The sequence below is a fragment of the Eptatretus burgeri genome, chromosome 13 (genome assembly GCF_056783735.1).
Source record: "Eptatretus burgeri isolate ZD-2024b chromosome 13, Ebu_testis_v1, whole genome shotgun sequence".
In the NCBI taxonomy this organism is placed as follows: Eukaryota; Metazoa; Chordata; class Myxini; order Myxiniformes; family Myxinidae; genus Eptatretus; species Eptatretus burgeri.
Window position 1 is genome coordinate 27763002 of NC_140973.1, and position 15535 is coordinate 27778536.

General features: G+C 44.0%; 1 protein-coding gene and 1 long non-coding RNA gene across 6 annotated transcripts in view; one reads left to right on the forward strand and one right to left on the reverse strand.

The window, feature by feature from the left end:
* The window catches only part of LOC147014133 (gamma-aminobutyric acid receptor subunit gamma-2-like), a 221408-nt gene that overhangs the window by 11550 nt on the left and 194323 nt on the right, over nt 1-15535 (reverse strand). The gene's annotated exons all lie outside the window — the stretch shown is intronic.
* On the forward strand, nt 9133-11302 carry LOC147014134 (uncharacterized). The gene is made up of 3 exons (XR_015050657.1): nt 9133-10447; nt 10737-10794; nt 11019-11302. It is a non-coding gene; the product is annotated as an uncharacterized LOC147014134 (long non-coding RNA).

A 15535-nucleotide genomic window follows, 5' to 3' on the forward strand; every position in this document is an offset into this window, starting at 1 on the left:
CATCTTAACTTTTGCCGACCCATATTCACCATACACCTTCATGATTTTTTTTTTCTTCAACCTTTCCTTTACCTATTCTTTAAGAAAAATAAATTCCTTCTGACCTTACACCTCCCGTAACCACGTGTTTCTCTACACCCTCTTCTTCTTCCTATAACTTTCGTAGAACTACCAGCTTCCTTCTGCGTTTGCCGATCCAAATTCACCAAACACCTTCACGATTTTTCTTCAACTTTTCCTTCACCTAAGCATACATAAACTTTATCAAAAATATAAATAAATAAATAAATAAATAAAAAAGGGTCTCTTAAAATGTTTCAACTTCCTCTTTCACACGTGTGGTTCTTGGTAATGTATCATAATTCACGACTCTTTCTTATTCAAAAGACTTTTCAATTTGACCTTTTCTTCATCCTGTGTCAAAGTCCCACTGTTGCAACGTTTCTTTTTTCCATTCTCTTAATTCTCCTTTATTGCATCCCAAGTAATGTCTTTAATCACATCTCTGACTCTAAAAAAGTTTAAATCACAGTTTGCAATGCATATTTTTGTTCCATCAATCATCCTTTTTTTTTCCAACTTCAGTGCCAATTCACCCCATCAACTTAAATCTACCTCCTCCTCACCCCTCACCTGTTATCCCCTCTCCTTTCCACTCCCATCTTGCCCCTCATCCTACCTCCGCTCTTGGCCCCACTTCACTGTCTTCTACTTCAGTATCAGTTCCTCCTCTGTTGTCCCAAAGTGTGTAGTGTTCTAACACCTGTGGGCTCCATTCCAACCTAACATATGCTGTACGTATCTCACTCTCTCAATCAGTACACTCTTCATCACCACAAACATGCTCTTTCCATCCTCTCAGCACACCTCCCCCTCTTCCCAACCCCTCAAATCTTGTACCTTCCCCTCCGCTCCCTTCTTCACCATAACACTACTAAGTCTCATCCTTCCCCTCTCTCCACCTCTCCCATCGTCGTCCTGCACCTTGGCCGTGCCTGCTCTCCGAACTTCCCTCTCAAAGCAACCTTCACACTCTTTCACCCTCACCTTTCTCAAAAACTCCCAAAAAACCCTTCTCCCTCCAATCTCCCCCCTCACTCCCCCTTCTCAAATATGCTCCACACATCCACAAAGCTGCCTCTTTCTCCTACCCTCTCTCTTTCATCTCATCACTCCACCTCCTCCAATCTTCAACTGCCCTCTGCCCCTCTTATATTACTCCCCATTATACCTTCACCCATCACCACCAAGTCTTTTCGCCTCCCGATCCGGCCCTCTCCCTGAGCTCTTCTGCAATCCCCCACACTCTTTCAACAACTCTCCTTACCTCCTCCCCTCATCCCTCATCCTTCCCTCACCAGTACCCAAAGCCTCCTCCCCTCCCTCCTCTTTAACAGTGTGGACCTCAAACATCCAGGGTCTTCACTAAAACCTGACAGATCTTTCCATTCAGGTTGCCACTGACAAACCAGACATAATCTGCTTAACAGAAACTTTCCTCCTTCAAGACGTCACTGACTCCGTTGTGTCTCTCCATAGTTACTCCCTCCTCCGGTATGACAGACCTGAGTCTCGTCCTGGTGGCGGAGTTGTTCTCTTCATCAAAGACTCTATTCCTCACTCTCCATGCACTGCTATCACTCCCCTACACCCCCAGGAATACCTCTGGCTAGGACTTCCCCTCCACTTCCACCTCATGTTTATATATGTGTTGCACCGTCCATCAAACAGTGATGACTCAATTTACATCTCGCTCTCCGAAAACATGGACCAACTTCTAACCTTTCATCCCAACTCTCTCTTCCTCATATGTGGTGACTTCAATTGTTATGCCAGTTGGCTGGATGTGGGTACCTCTCTCACCTCCCATGGCACTTCAGCAAAAGACTTCTGCGACTCATTGGCACTGACATATCTGTCAACTTCCCGACCCGCATCTCAACCAATGGTACTCCATCTCATCTGGATCTGATTTAGACAAATCTCCCTGAAAATATCTGCTGTTCTTCCTTCGCTCCAATCGGTTCTTCTGACCACGTCATTATCAAAGTAGACATCTCTCTGGTTGTTGTGAGAGAACCACCTCAGTGCCATCGAGTCTGGCATTTCACTCAGGCCGACTGGCAGGGACTTCAAGCAGCCATCAAACTTATAGACTAGTCTCCCATCTCTACTTTCTCCGACATCAACTCATCCTGGGAATTCTTTCAAAGAAACTTGCTCTCTCCCATGCACAGATTTATCCCATCTTGTCTTTGGTTGCCCTACACTTTCTCCTGCCACTGGTACACTGAAGTGTGTGGTGAGGCAGTTGTCCTGAAGCAACTTGCCTTCACCTCATGGAAGGCTAATGCAAATGAAGGCAATCTCAGTTCCTTCCACAAAGCTCGGAACAAGTGTGTGTCTACCCTCAGGAGAGCCATGTTCCCCCCTCCATCCCCTCCCTTACTTCAATTGGCAACACAGCCGATAATGTATGTGAAAAGGCTGAATGCCTAAACTCCGTGTTTGCTTCTAAATCTTGTGTCCCAAACCCATCGCTTTCTATACCCACCTTACCCAGTTGCACCCAGCTATTCCTGGAATCTGTCTCCTTTTCTCCCTCACAAGGTGGAAAGCTTGATGTCAAATCTCGACTCGACAAAAAAGCATCAGCCCAAGTGTCCTAAAAACCTGATCTGCTGTTCTTGCTCACCATCCCTCTGTTCTGTTCACCCTCTCATTTGCTCAAGTTCATCTGCCATCTGCTTGGAAATCAGCAAACATTACTGCCCTGCATTAAAAAGGTGCGAAAACAGATCTCTGAAACCACAGACCAATCAGTCTTCTCCCAATCATCAGCAAGGTTATGGAATCCATCATCACTTCAAACATTAAATCCTTCTTCTTCTCCAATGACTTGATTTCCGATCTTCAATTTGCTTTCAGGCCAGGCCACTCTACACTGGATATGCTGCTTCTGCTCTCTCAACAATGGAGGTCCTCAATGCCAGACATGAAATCAGAGCCATCTCCCTCGACATATCGCGTGCTTTCGATATGGTCTGGCACCCTGTCCTGCTCACCTCACCTTTGGTATCCAAGGTCTTCTCCACTCGTGGCTCGCAGACTTCCTCTCCTGTCACAGCCAACGTGTGGCCATAAATGGAGTTCTCTCATCCCCTCTTACTGTCCAGGCTGGAGTTCCTCAAGGCAGCAAACTGGGCCCTGTCTGTTCTTTTTGTGTTTTTCATCAATGGTCTTTCTGACTATGGAAAATCCTCTTTATCACTTTGCTGATGACTCCACCCTCTGCCATACAATGTCATCCCTCAGATCAGCAAGCAACAGCCTCTTCACTCTCTGCAGATCTGGATAAAATCACAAGGTGGTCCAACACGTGGAAAATGTCTTTCAATCCTGACAAATCTCACACTCTCACTCCGTCTATGGGAAAAGACTGTCTGGAAAAAAGCCCCATGTACTTTCTCAACAATCCTCTTGAAGATGTCCTTTCATTCAAGCTTTTGGGCCTCACTATCTGCCATGATATTTCCTGGGAAAGCAGCATTTCCAACCTGGCCTTCAAAGCCAGTCGCCGACGGGGTATCCTCCGTCGTGCAAAGTCCTTCCTTGGCGCACCTGAGCTCCTGTACACATACAAAGCTTTTGTCCGCAGCCTGATGGAGTCGCATCTGGGGCTGGTGGTCCCACCTCTCACCTTTCTCAGCTTCACGCTGTAGAAACCAAGGCATTTCGGATCATTGGTATCTCCCACGATGAGGCCGAGTCTTTGGGTCTCTCACTCGCTCACCGAAGGCAGGTCGGTGGTATTTCTGTCTCATACCGTCTCCTCTCCCGCCTCACTCACATTGCGATGTCTGCGATATGTACCCCCTCCATATTTACACAGGGCGCTCAAGGTGCACCAGAAACCCCCTTCTGGTAAAACTACCAAAATCACCAATCACTGCTCACCTTCATTCTTTCATTCCTCTTTTTCCCCACCTTTGGAACAAACTCCCACACACTCTTGAATCGCAATCTTCCCTCAAGGTCTTCAAAACAGCTGTTCACCATACTCTCTTATCTTCCCCCATCCAAAACCATGATCTTTTCTACCCCCACTAATCCGCCCCAAACCCACCTCCTTCAAATTCCCCGCTTTCCTTCCTGAAAGTCCCTGTCGTGTAAGGACCTCAGGTCAGGTCAGGTATGGGAGCATGTGCCAGAACAGCACGTCGCTGCGTCCACTTTCCGCCGGTACTCCAGGGGCCTCCGTCTGGCCATCCCCCAGGCAGATGCCAGGCCCATCCCCATCTCCTTGAGATGATGGTCAACCTGCTGCAACCACGGGGCATGTGGTCGGCCCACTGGCCTCCTCCACTCATGAGACTCCCTCGCTGAGAGAATCTGGTGAGCAGGATCAGCGTCAGGAAAATGAGCCACATGTCCATAAAGCCGCAACTGACGCTCACGGACTATGCAGGTAACAAATCTAATCCGAGTCTCTCTCAGCAACCGCTCGTTGGACACAAAATCCGACCAGCGATAGCCAAGGATTCTCCGAAGAGACCTGGTACCAAAGGAATTAAGTCTCCGTCTCAGATCCTTGGTCAGAGTCCAAGTCTCGCATCCATAGAGCAAGACTGGAAGTACTAAGGACCTGAAGACTCGGACTTTTGTCCTCCCGCACAGGTACCGGCAGCGCCACACCCCATGATCCAGTGAATCCATGACTCCCCAGGCCCGACCCAGACGTCTATTGACCTCTGACTCACAGCCAGCAGAGACATGAATATCACTGCCAAGGTAAGTGAATCTCACCACGACCTCAACATCCTCACCACAAACAGACACAGACAGGACAGCAGCATCCAAGATGTCACCAAAAGCCTGGATCTTAGTTGTGACCCAAGAAACCCGTAATCCCAGCAGCACCAACTCCTCATTCAGCACCTCGAGCGCCCCCAAAAGGATATCTAAAGTCTCCGCAAAGATGACTGCATCATCTGCAAAATCAAGGTCCGAGATCTTGACATTCCCAAACGATGCACCGCAGCTTGATCTCTCCGACATCCTCCCTAAAATCCAGTCCATACAAGTGCTGAAAAGTGTGGGGGCCAGTACACACCCCTGACGAACTCCAGTAACAACTGGAAATAAGACAGAGATGGTATCACCACACTTCACAGCACTCTCAGTACCAGAGTAGAGTTCAGACATCAGATCGATCAGTTTTGGTGGCACCCCACGAAGACCAAGAATCCTCCAGAGGACATCCCGATTCACTGAATCGAAGGCTTTACAGAGATCAACATAAGCTGCAAGCAGCCCCTGCCGAAACTCTCGTCTGCGTTCAGTGAGGACACGAAGAGCAAGGATACGGTCAATCATTGACCTCTTTGGTGTAAAGCCTGACTGCTCTGGACGCTGGTGCTCAAGCAGATGGTGGCGAACCCTATCAAGAATTATCTGAGCAAAGACCTTGCCCGGCACTGAGAGCAGCGTCACCCCTCGGTAGTTGTTGCAGTCTTGGCGATCACCCTTCCCTTTCCAGAGAGGACCAACAAGGCCCCTCTTCCAATCAGTTGGGATGATGCCTGTGTTCCAGGCAGAGCACAAAACGGCATGCAACGACACGAGTGCAGCATTTCCACTAGCCTTGAGAGGTTCAGCATGGATGCCACAGATCCCTGGAGCTTTGCCCCGTTTCAACTGGTTCACCGCAGCCCGTGTTTCCACAAGCGAAGGTGGACCACAGTTGATTTGAGGGTCAGCAACAGGGATTGTAACACCCTTGACGTCCAACTCGACAGCTGGGGGATCAGCCTGGTACAACCGCTCAAAGTAACCGGCCCAGCGGGCCTTCACTTCAGACTCCTCTGTCAAGAGCCTACCACTCTCTGCTCGAACTGCAGTGCTCCGAGGGATGGGCTTGGATGAACGCAATGCGCGAATTCCCCTGTAAGCGGGACGAGAATCACCTGTCGACAGGTGATGCTCTACCCCCTCACAGATTCCTCGCACATAGGCCTCCTTGTCCACCCTCAGTGCACGTACAGTTTTAAGCCTCAGCTCCCTGAACAGCTCAGCTCTGCCATTCAACCTGGCCCTGCGACTCTGGTCAATGGTATCCAGTGTCCCTTCAGAGACAAAATTCTTCTTTGCCCTGCAGTGAGTTCCAAGACATCCACCGGCAACATCAAGGACGGTGGTCTTGAAGGCACTCCACAACTCTTCAGGGCCCCCCAAAGCACCCAGACCCCCCAAGTGTCCACTCAGTCTGTTCGCAAACTCCTCAACGACTCTCTCATCCCTGAGCTTGCCAACATCCAGCCTAGGCTGGGATGGTACCATTCTCCAGGATTTAAGGTGCAGCTTTAGAGTTGCTACAACAAGCCTGTGGTCAGTATTGAGGAACTGAGCACTCCGGTAGACCCTGCAGTTCTGGATCATCCTCCAACGACCGTCAATTAGGACATGGTCAATCTCCTTTGCCACACCGCCAGCGTTGGAATGATGAGCTTGTGGGCACCGCCAGTCCAGCGATGAGCTTGTGGGCGCTGAAACCATGAACCAGCCACCCTAAGTCCATGACTTCTTGCAAAGTCAAGGAACTTAGTGCTATTCTGGTTCATAGTTCCTGACCCATGGGGACCAACACACACCTCATAACCATCCCTATCAGTTCCAGTCGATGCATTGAAATCCCCAAAGACTAGAAGTGTATCTCTTCTGGGGCACTGATCAACCACAGACTCGAGCGTGGCATAGAATGCATCCTTCACGGTGAGATCACTTGCCTCAGTCGGAGCATAAACAGAGACCAGGGAAATGACACCCAAGGAGTGACGAATCCTTAATCTCATAATACGCTCGTTGACCGGTGTTATCTCAATTATCATTGGGGTCAGCTTGTTGGACACGGCTACAGCAACTCCTTGGGTATGGTAACCATCCGAGCGACCAGACCAATAGTAGGTGTAACCACCCACCATTATCTCGCCGCAATCCCGTCTCCGAACCTCAGAGAGAGCTGCAAACCTGATGTCCAAACGCTTGAGCTGAGATGATAACAGAGACAGGTGATCATCCTCTCTTAGGGATAGGACATTCCAGGCACCCACCCGAAGGGACCGCCTCAGGTTAACCCAAGGAGGCCGCCGTCTGGTGGACGACACCTCAGCACCACTCCGACACACTCTCCCGCAATCTGACCCCGGGATGTTACCCCGTGGTTTCCCTCCTATCATCAAAGATTGGGGGTCCCGAAGGCTTTGCCACAATCCCGTCATCTGGTGAGCTGCCCTGCGAAGGGAAGCTGCACAGGAAGTACTCCCACGGAGTGGGTTTTCAGATTTTTTTGCATTTTTGTGTTTTGCGGAATGAAGGGTTTTACGGTGGCTGGAGTGCAAATCCTGCCACGAACCTCCGAATAAAAAAGTAACCCAACTGCAGGAGGACGTCCACAGACACAGTTGGGCACTAGATATGGATGGCCGTTGGCTCACAAGGAGCTCCTCTGCCCTTTAGGACCTGAAAGGACCTGAAAGCTCGTAAGGACCTGAAAGTCCCTGAATGGTCCATCTTGTTTACCCTGTGTACCCCGCCTCATCCCTCTCCCTTCCACAGATCTCCTTATGTCTCTGTTCCCCACTGTTTTGTCCTTCCCTCTCCCGGCCCTCTTGTCTCCCGCTCCCCTTGTTGTACGTTCTGTGTGTTCGCTCTCATACGAGCATCGACATTGTATCCAAAAAAAAAAAAAAAAGCAACAGCAGGGACCTGTGAAACATCTGCACAATGTAAAATGTGACTTAAAGTCCTCAACTTCCCTTCCCTCACAAACCCCCAATCATCAAGCCCCCCCTCCCAAACCACAAATAATCAAACCCCCCTCCCAAATCCCAAGTCCACAACCTCCCCTCTCCTCTCTAAGGCTTCAATCCCAGCCCTCCCCACTCCAAGCCTTCAAACCCCCTCCTCATCCCACATCACAACTCTTTGACCTCCCCCCACAACTCCTCAAGCCCCCTTCCCCACTGAAAGTCTTCAACCTCCCCCACCCCCCAATAGCTTCAACCTCCCCCTCCCAACTCTCCCATCTTTGCTCTCTCTCCCCCCTCCTCCCAAACACGACTCTTTGTCCTCTGCATCATCCTTCTCAGACTCACAAAAATAAAAGGGCGTCCCCACATCGATCATTACATCTTGTAATTCTTCATTACCTCATCAAAACAGTGGAGTATTTAGCTCTTTCCCCTCCCTTATCATGCTATCACAGACTTCAAAGAAACCAACATCAAAACAGCAACAACATGGCTCCGACATGTTATGACCCGCCACGTTCACCTGTCCAACTCACAATCCTGCGAGATATGTAGACACCCCATGGAACTGCAACTCTCAAGTGACCAAGAGCAGCCTATTTTTGCCAATAAATGACCCTAAACCAATTATTTTCTTCCTGATGCACACTGTATACACATATCGTTGAAAGTAAATAATGACGGATGTTTTCTTTCACAATTTCATGAGATTCCTGTAACTCCTTAGATAAAGACGTTTATAATGACATGGGTTTAATCATCCCTGGTCGAGTCATTGAAGAGAAACTAGTCAGAAATAATAGCAAGGGTCCGAGTAAACTCCGTGATAAAAGCCCTTGCTCAAGAGAATGCAACGTTATTTGGGCGGTGTTTAGCCAACAGACCGCTGCCTCGATCACTACCGAAAATAAAAAAAATAACCCGTGCTTGAAGCAAAAGCATACCCAATGCCTAAATATGTCCCTATATCAAGTGCCTTGTTTGCTATATGCCAATATATCTCCCGATATGTGCATATGTAATACATTGTGGTTATATATCTCGGATTTATTCCAATTGCACTGACCTATGGGTTGACACCAAAGGCCTGAAGCCAAAGGACTGAAACCTGAGGCCTCTATGTAATGTGGCCTTCACAAGGCCCATGATGCTCATCGGCTCCAACCTTTCGCTATGTGATGATCCCTTTAACAGTCACTTTGGTCGTTTTACACTAAAGGGAAAACTTACAGGGAGGGTAAGGCGATTGTGAATGTGACAGCTCCAAAGATGTATTTGGCTTCGCACATCATCAAAATGGTGGCCAGTAGGGTAAGAATACTGATTCTGGCTCACTTTTCCCCATGTAAATGAATGGGGGATTTTCAGCGATTCCCTTTTTTTTTCCCCTAAAAATAAACCCCCTTTTTATCCGTTTTTCCCTGCTGTGCAGGGGTTTGGCTTTTTGTGAGGCAATGTTTTATGGTCGGATGCCCTTCCTGGACGCCTCTTACAACACAGGGATATGGTACACCTATTCTAACCGGGGCATACACCGGGACCAGTATACTGGTACTCATTTCGCCGACCTCGGAAGGATGACAGGCTGAGTCAACCCCCTGGTGTTAATTCAGCAGCTGAGCGGGATTCGAACTCGGGACACTGGGATCCCAAGCCGCCACCCTAACCACTAAGCCAACACCAGGCTTTGTATATATATAACCAGGCTATCCCAAGGTATATTTATTTGTCTCCCCTTTAACCTGGGGGTTGAACAGCTCACTCATTGAACCTATAAAGATTTGTTCATTCTCAAATTCCTTCAATAGTTTAATTTTCTTTGCACAATAATCCCCATCTAAAATATTGACAAACAAAACATTTGAATCTTTATATTTTTTAAGATACCCCTTTGTGCCATTACGAAATGATAAACTTCTCTTAATGATCTCATCTGACCACCGTCCGAGTTGCAAATCATTTTTGTGTATAAACCACGCCATAAAAAAAGTTTTGTTTCAAATGTTTTCAGTTCATGCCGTGAAAATGAGGAAGTGTTTTTTGACACGGTCGTGCTGTGTGGTTTTAGACAGTCATGCTGTGAAAAAATAGGAACTATTCTGTGAGACAAGGTCTCGTGTTTATATTTTATCTCAGAACACGAACTGAAAACATTTGAATCGAAACCATTTTAAGTATGTTTTGTAAATGATTCATACAATCGCCCAGTTATTTTCCAAGCTGTCATTTCCTGTGGCCGCACCCAATGTTTCGGAGATTTTCTCATTGTAAGCCTTATAAGTGATTCACCAGACAAAGTTTCTGCCAGACAGGATTTTCATTTTTACAACTGAGACATGGATGATCTCTCTTCCGATGAAGGCAAAAGCTTACTACAGAGTTGGTAAGTTTGTTTGGTTTTCTCTTTGAACGATGAAGCAAATGATTATTAATTAAATCATGATAATTCTGATATATATATATATTTTTTTCCCTGACAGGGCATTGGAAGAAATTGAGTTTACGTATCACGACGTGGTTCATGAAATTAATACTCTTATTGAAGAGATCAATGATTTTAGAAGAGAATTGAAAGACATTTTCAATGAGTGGCACGAAGTCTTATCACGTCCTATCATCTCGAAGGAATTAAACCAATGGTGAGACACGTGTGTGTGTGTCTGTCTTCCTACCTACCTCTCTCTGCTCTTATTGAAGAGATCAATGATTTATAATGACCGGTCTCTGATCTCGAATGAATTAAACCAATGGTGAGACACGTGTGTCTATGTGTGTCTATGTGTGTGTGTGTGTGTGTGTGTGTGTGTGTGTGTGTGCGTGTGTGTGTGTGTGTGTGTGTGTGTGCGCGTGTGCGTGTGTGTGTGTTGCTTTCCCTGTCTGTCTGTCTCTTCATCTATACCCTTGACTTTTTTTTTTTTTTTTTTTCAGCACTATCGCACAACATCAGCTGTTGAAGCAATCTTGTACAACACATGATTTTCTGGAGGTAAATATTTCTGAATTATTATTAATATCACTCTCTCTTTAGAATGTCGTCTAATGTTGGTTGCATTATTAGTTTGAACGCGGTTTTGTCAGTACACTGGAATTAATTTTATTGACCTTGAAAGGATGACAGGCTGAGTCGGCCTCCTGGTGTGTTAATTCAGTGGTCAACGAGGCTTACTCATATTACCATGTAATTATTATCCACTTTTTGTTTCAAAACAGAATATGGTGTCTGAGTTTCGAAATCACAAGACATCTGGAGAAGATTGCTGGGAAAGATTATACATTCTCGCAAATGAATATTTAATATTTTCAATATTAATAAATTATATTTGTTTTGTATACAATTACTTGATTCTGAATTACAAGAAGAGGATCAAAACATGAAGGGAGGGTAGGTGCGCCCCCCCCCCCAATGACCCATCACCCCCTCATCCCATCCCTCCCCTCCCCATGTGTGTGTGTGGGGAAGGGTGGGGGGTGGGATGAGGGAGGTGGTGGGTCAAAGGTGGGGGGGGGGGCGCACAGGGGGGATGAGGGGGGTGGGGCTTGTGTGGGAGGGGCTTGTGTGGGCGGGGCTTTGGTGGGGCTTGTGTGGGCGGGGTGTGGGTGGGGCTTGTGGGGTGGGGCTTGTGTGGGAGGGGTTTATGTGGGCGGGGTTTCGGTGGAGCTTGTGTGGGCGGGGTGTGTGTGGGCGGGGTTTATGTGGGTGGGGCTTGTGTGGGAGGGGTTTATGTGGGTGGAGCTTGTGTGGGAGGGGTTTATGTGGACAGGGTTTATGTGTGTGGAGTTTTTGTGTGGAGCTTGTGTAGACAGGACTTATGTGGGAGGGGTTGATGTGGGCAGGGTTTATGTGGGCAGGGGCGAATGTGGATGAGGTTTGTGTGGATCAATGGATGGGTGGAGAGATGGGTGGATGGGTGGATGAGTGGAGCTTGTGTGGATGGGTGGATAATTTTTTAATTAAATAAACATGTTGTGTGTGGGGGAACTAATTAACTAATCACTAATTATGTGAATATGGGTGGAGCTTGTGTGTGTGGAGCTTGTGTGGAGCTTGTGTGGAGCTTGTGTGGAGCTTGTGTGGAGCTTGTGTGGGGTTTGTGTGTGGTGGGGTTTGTGTGGGGTTTATGTGGGTGGGGCTTGTGTGGGTGGAGTCAAAAAGGGGCAGAGTCAAAAAATTCCAATTTATTGGAGCTTGGGGGGGGTTTGTGTGTGGTGGGTTCGTGTGGGGTGTGTGTGGGTGGGGCTTGTGTGGGTGGAGTCCAAAAGGGGCGGAGTCAAAAAATTTCAATTTATCTTTGTCTTTTGTAATTCCTGTGAATAAAATGAACCTAAAATCTCTTCCCCTTCCAAATCATATCTTATAAGTCCAAGGAACCGTATCTATTACATCAACAATTTTAAAAAGTTCTTTCGTCCATCGTTCAGTAAAACCCTTTTCAAAATGAGATTTCCACCTCTATATTCTTACGATATCACCAACTTTGAACTTAGGTTTTCTGACATTAATCTCTTTTCATATTTTAATTTTGTAAATGTTTCTGATGGTTTCATATTCGTTGACGTGTGAATCGTGTCATTATACTTATCCACAATATCCTGAATATAAGATGACCATTGTTGTGAACCGAGTTGTGTGAATTTTTTATATAGTCTCTCTTTTAAGGTATGATTAAAACGTTCAACAACAATGGCCTTCCCTTCATTAAAGGTACTGTATAATGTAATACTGTTATTTTTTAGAAAATTCATGAATGTCTTGTTATAAAACGCTCTACACTCATCAGTCCACAATTTTTTTCGGTTTTCTCTTACTTATATTTAATATGTGTTGAAAGGCTAATATAAGAGTATAACCTGTTTTGTTTTTTAAAGGGATAAACCACACATATCTACTCCTCAAATCAATAACGGTAAAAGCATACTTGTACCCTTTATCATTATTGAGTTCAATCAAATCAGCAGACCAGATATAATCTACTTCCTTGGAATAAACTTTCCTTCTCTGAAACTTTGTGAATATTGGTTTATGTAATTCATCAGCTAATTGCTCTTCAGTCTTAATGACATCATTAGAGCTTACAAGTTTTTTGAATTTCCAAGTCCAAGTTTCAATTTAGCACTAATCATCTTCTTCACGATGAACCTATCAACTTTTTCTCTCAAGGTTGGATTTTGTATCAGAGACAAATTATACAACATTTCTCTATCGGCTTCATGCTTTTCTTCCAACGTTGTGGTATTCCCATAATCAATATCGTGTCTCATGCACACTTCATCAACTCTATTGATTGGTTTACTCCAGGATTTAGGATTGTCTGCCTCATCTAATCTTTTATCCAAGTTTGTGCCTGGACCACAGAAAGAATACCCTGGAAGATGTAATTCCCTGGTATTCCAGTAGTTGTAAATTTACTTCCTGATAAAAACTTTTGTATATCTCCTCCGAGTTTGTGTTTGGAGATAAATTGATTTTTTTTGAACCACACACCGAACATATACCTTTTTGTATAACCCTGTTATTTTTACTTTTAATATATGAAATATTTTTAGTATTACTTTTCTTTTTACATTTGAGACAATAACTCATTTATTTATGAGAACAATTCCTCCAGTCTCCAAAACCCCTTTTAGTTTCCAACATGCACATTTGAATCTTAATTTTTAAAACATAAAGAATCCTAAGAAATGCCTTCACTCTCTCCTCCATTTATTTAAGAAAAAACTTGAATTAAAATGAATGGCTTGACGATGTCAATAGTCTTGAAGAAAATATTGCAAATAGACTTGTCAATTCTTTGGTTTCCTCCTCGGTGGGTTGAGTTATTTTCTGTAATACCGCCAATCTTTTTTGAATCTCACTGGTTTCCATATTTTGATATTTATTTTGTCTCGCTCTTTCCTCCCTCTCCTCCCTCTCTCTCTTCTGTTTTTCCTCCTTCTCTTTCTTCTCCCTCTCCTCCTTCTCTCTCTTCTCTTTTTCCTCCTTCTCTTTCTTCTCCTTTTCCTCCTTCTCTTTCTTCTCCCTCTCCTCATTCTCCTTTTCCTCCTCTTCCCTCTCTTCTTCAACTCCTTCCTCATCCCTTACTATCCTTGAATCGTTTACACCCCATAGAATATTATACATATATTCATCAGGATTTCTTGTTATTCCTGCATCGAAAATAATTTTTTTACAACAGGAAACCAATAAAATTTCTTTTGAATTTCTAAAAGAGCCTTACCTTTTCTTAACTTTATAATTTTTTCATTATTTAACATTCTAATTAAATCTAAAGTTGTCGGTTTATCAACATCAGCATAATGCCAATCTTTTATTGAAAATACCTCATTCTTATGTTGTAGAACATATTTATTAAAATACCGAATACCCTTTTCTTGAAGGTATGCTTGGACACAGAAATGATAATTTTCTTGAAGCCTTCTTGCTGTCATTTATGTATTAGAAATATATGTTAGAATAATATTATGGCACGAAACACCTCCCCATCTTCCCATAGTTAAATCATTTTGTATTTCCTTACTTATTATATATAATCCTGTTTTTTCTGTTTTCATGAGATAAACAAGGGCAAAACCATTATTATATTTACCCTTATTAAATTCTTTTTATTTGTTGTTTACTAATCGTGGACCCACAAAACTCATTCTCGATACCAAGTGGATAATATTCTTCCTTACGAGACTGATTTAATTGTTCCAGGTCTTCGAGGTTAATTTTAAATGACCAATTATACCCTAAATCATTCATATCATACCCCCATTGTTCTATTCTCATACAAACGATACGCCCTTCTTTATAAAAATTTATTTTAATTCGAACTGTGAATTCTGTATGACCTGATGATAATATCAACACTTCTGTATCTTTGGAATACACAGCCGTTTTATTTAAGTATATATATTGTGATAAATCGCTTAATCTCACCAAGTCATTCGCGTCAGTTGGGCTTGGATAATTTTTTAATTTATAAGCATTTTTCATGTTAATATTTTTGTTTATATTATATTTATGTCGTTCAGCCTGTGCCTTTGTATAATAATTTGATAAATCAATATCCAGTTCTTGAGATACACCAAAGATAGAACCATCTTTACCAACATAAGTCATTTATATTAGATTAAAAATAATATCATAAATTTTTTTATTTTTGTTGAGTTGAAATAACACATATAGACATAATTGACCACAACACTTGGAATTTAATTCTTGGACTTGAAATGTTTGATAAACACCATTCTGTAAGAATTTTATGACTTCAACAGGTGGTGGAAGACCAAAACTATCAAAATAATATTTGTCTTGATTATTAAAAATACAAACCCAATGAGAACCGTTCCCATTATTATCTTCTAAGTTCATAATAATATTCTTTGTATGTTTCGGCACATTTGTTAATTCATCTCTCATACAAATAACCACATTTTGAATTTTTAATTTCTTACAATATTTGGCAAGTTGTAAATTTGATGTTGTATTCTTTCCAAATTCTTTCAACCACTCATCAATGCTCATTTATTTATTAGAAAGATATAATCCATTACCTCTTTTCGTTAATTTTACACCTGCTTGTGCAATAGAAGAAAGCATATCTCCAACTAACAATCTCGCTTTATCAGGCAGACCTTCAAGTTTTTCAGCAAAATCTACAATTACGCCACTTCCACTAATTTGTTTCTCCAACTCTTTGTTATGTCTTTCCAATTCTTTTTGAGCCTGGAGTTGAGCCTTCCTT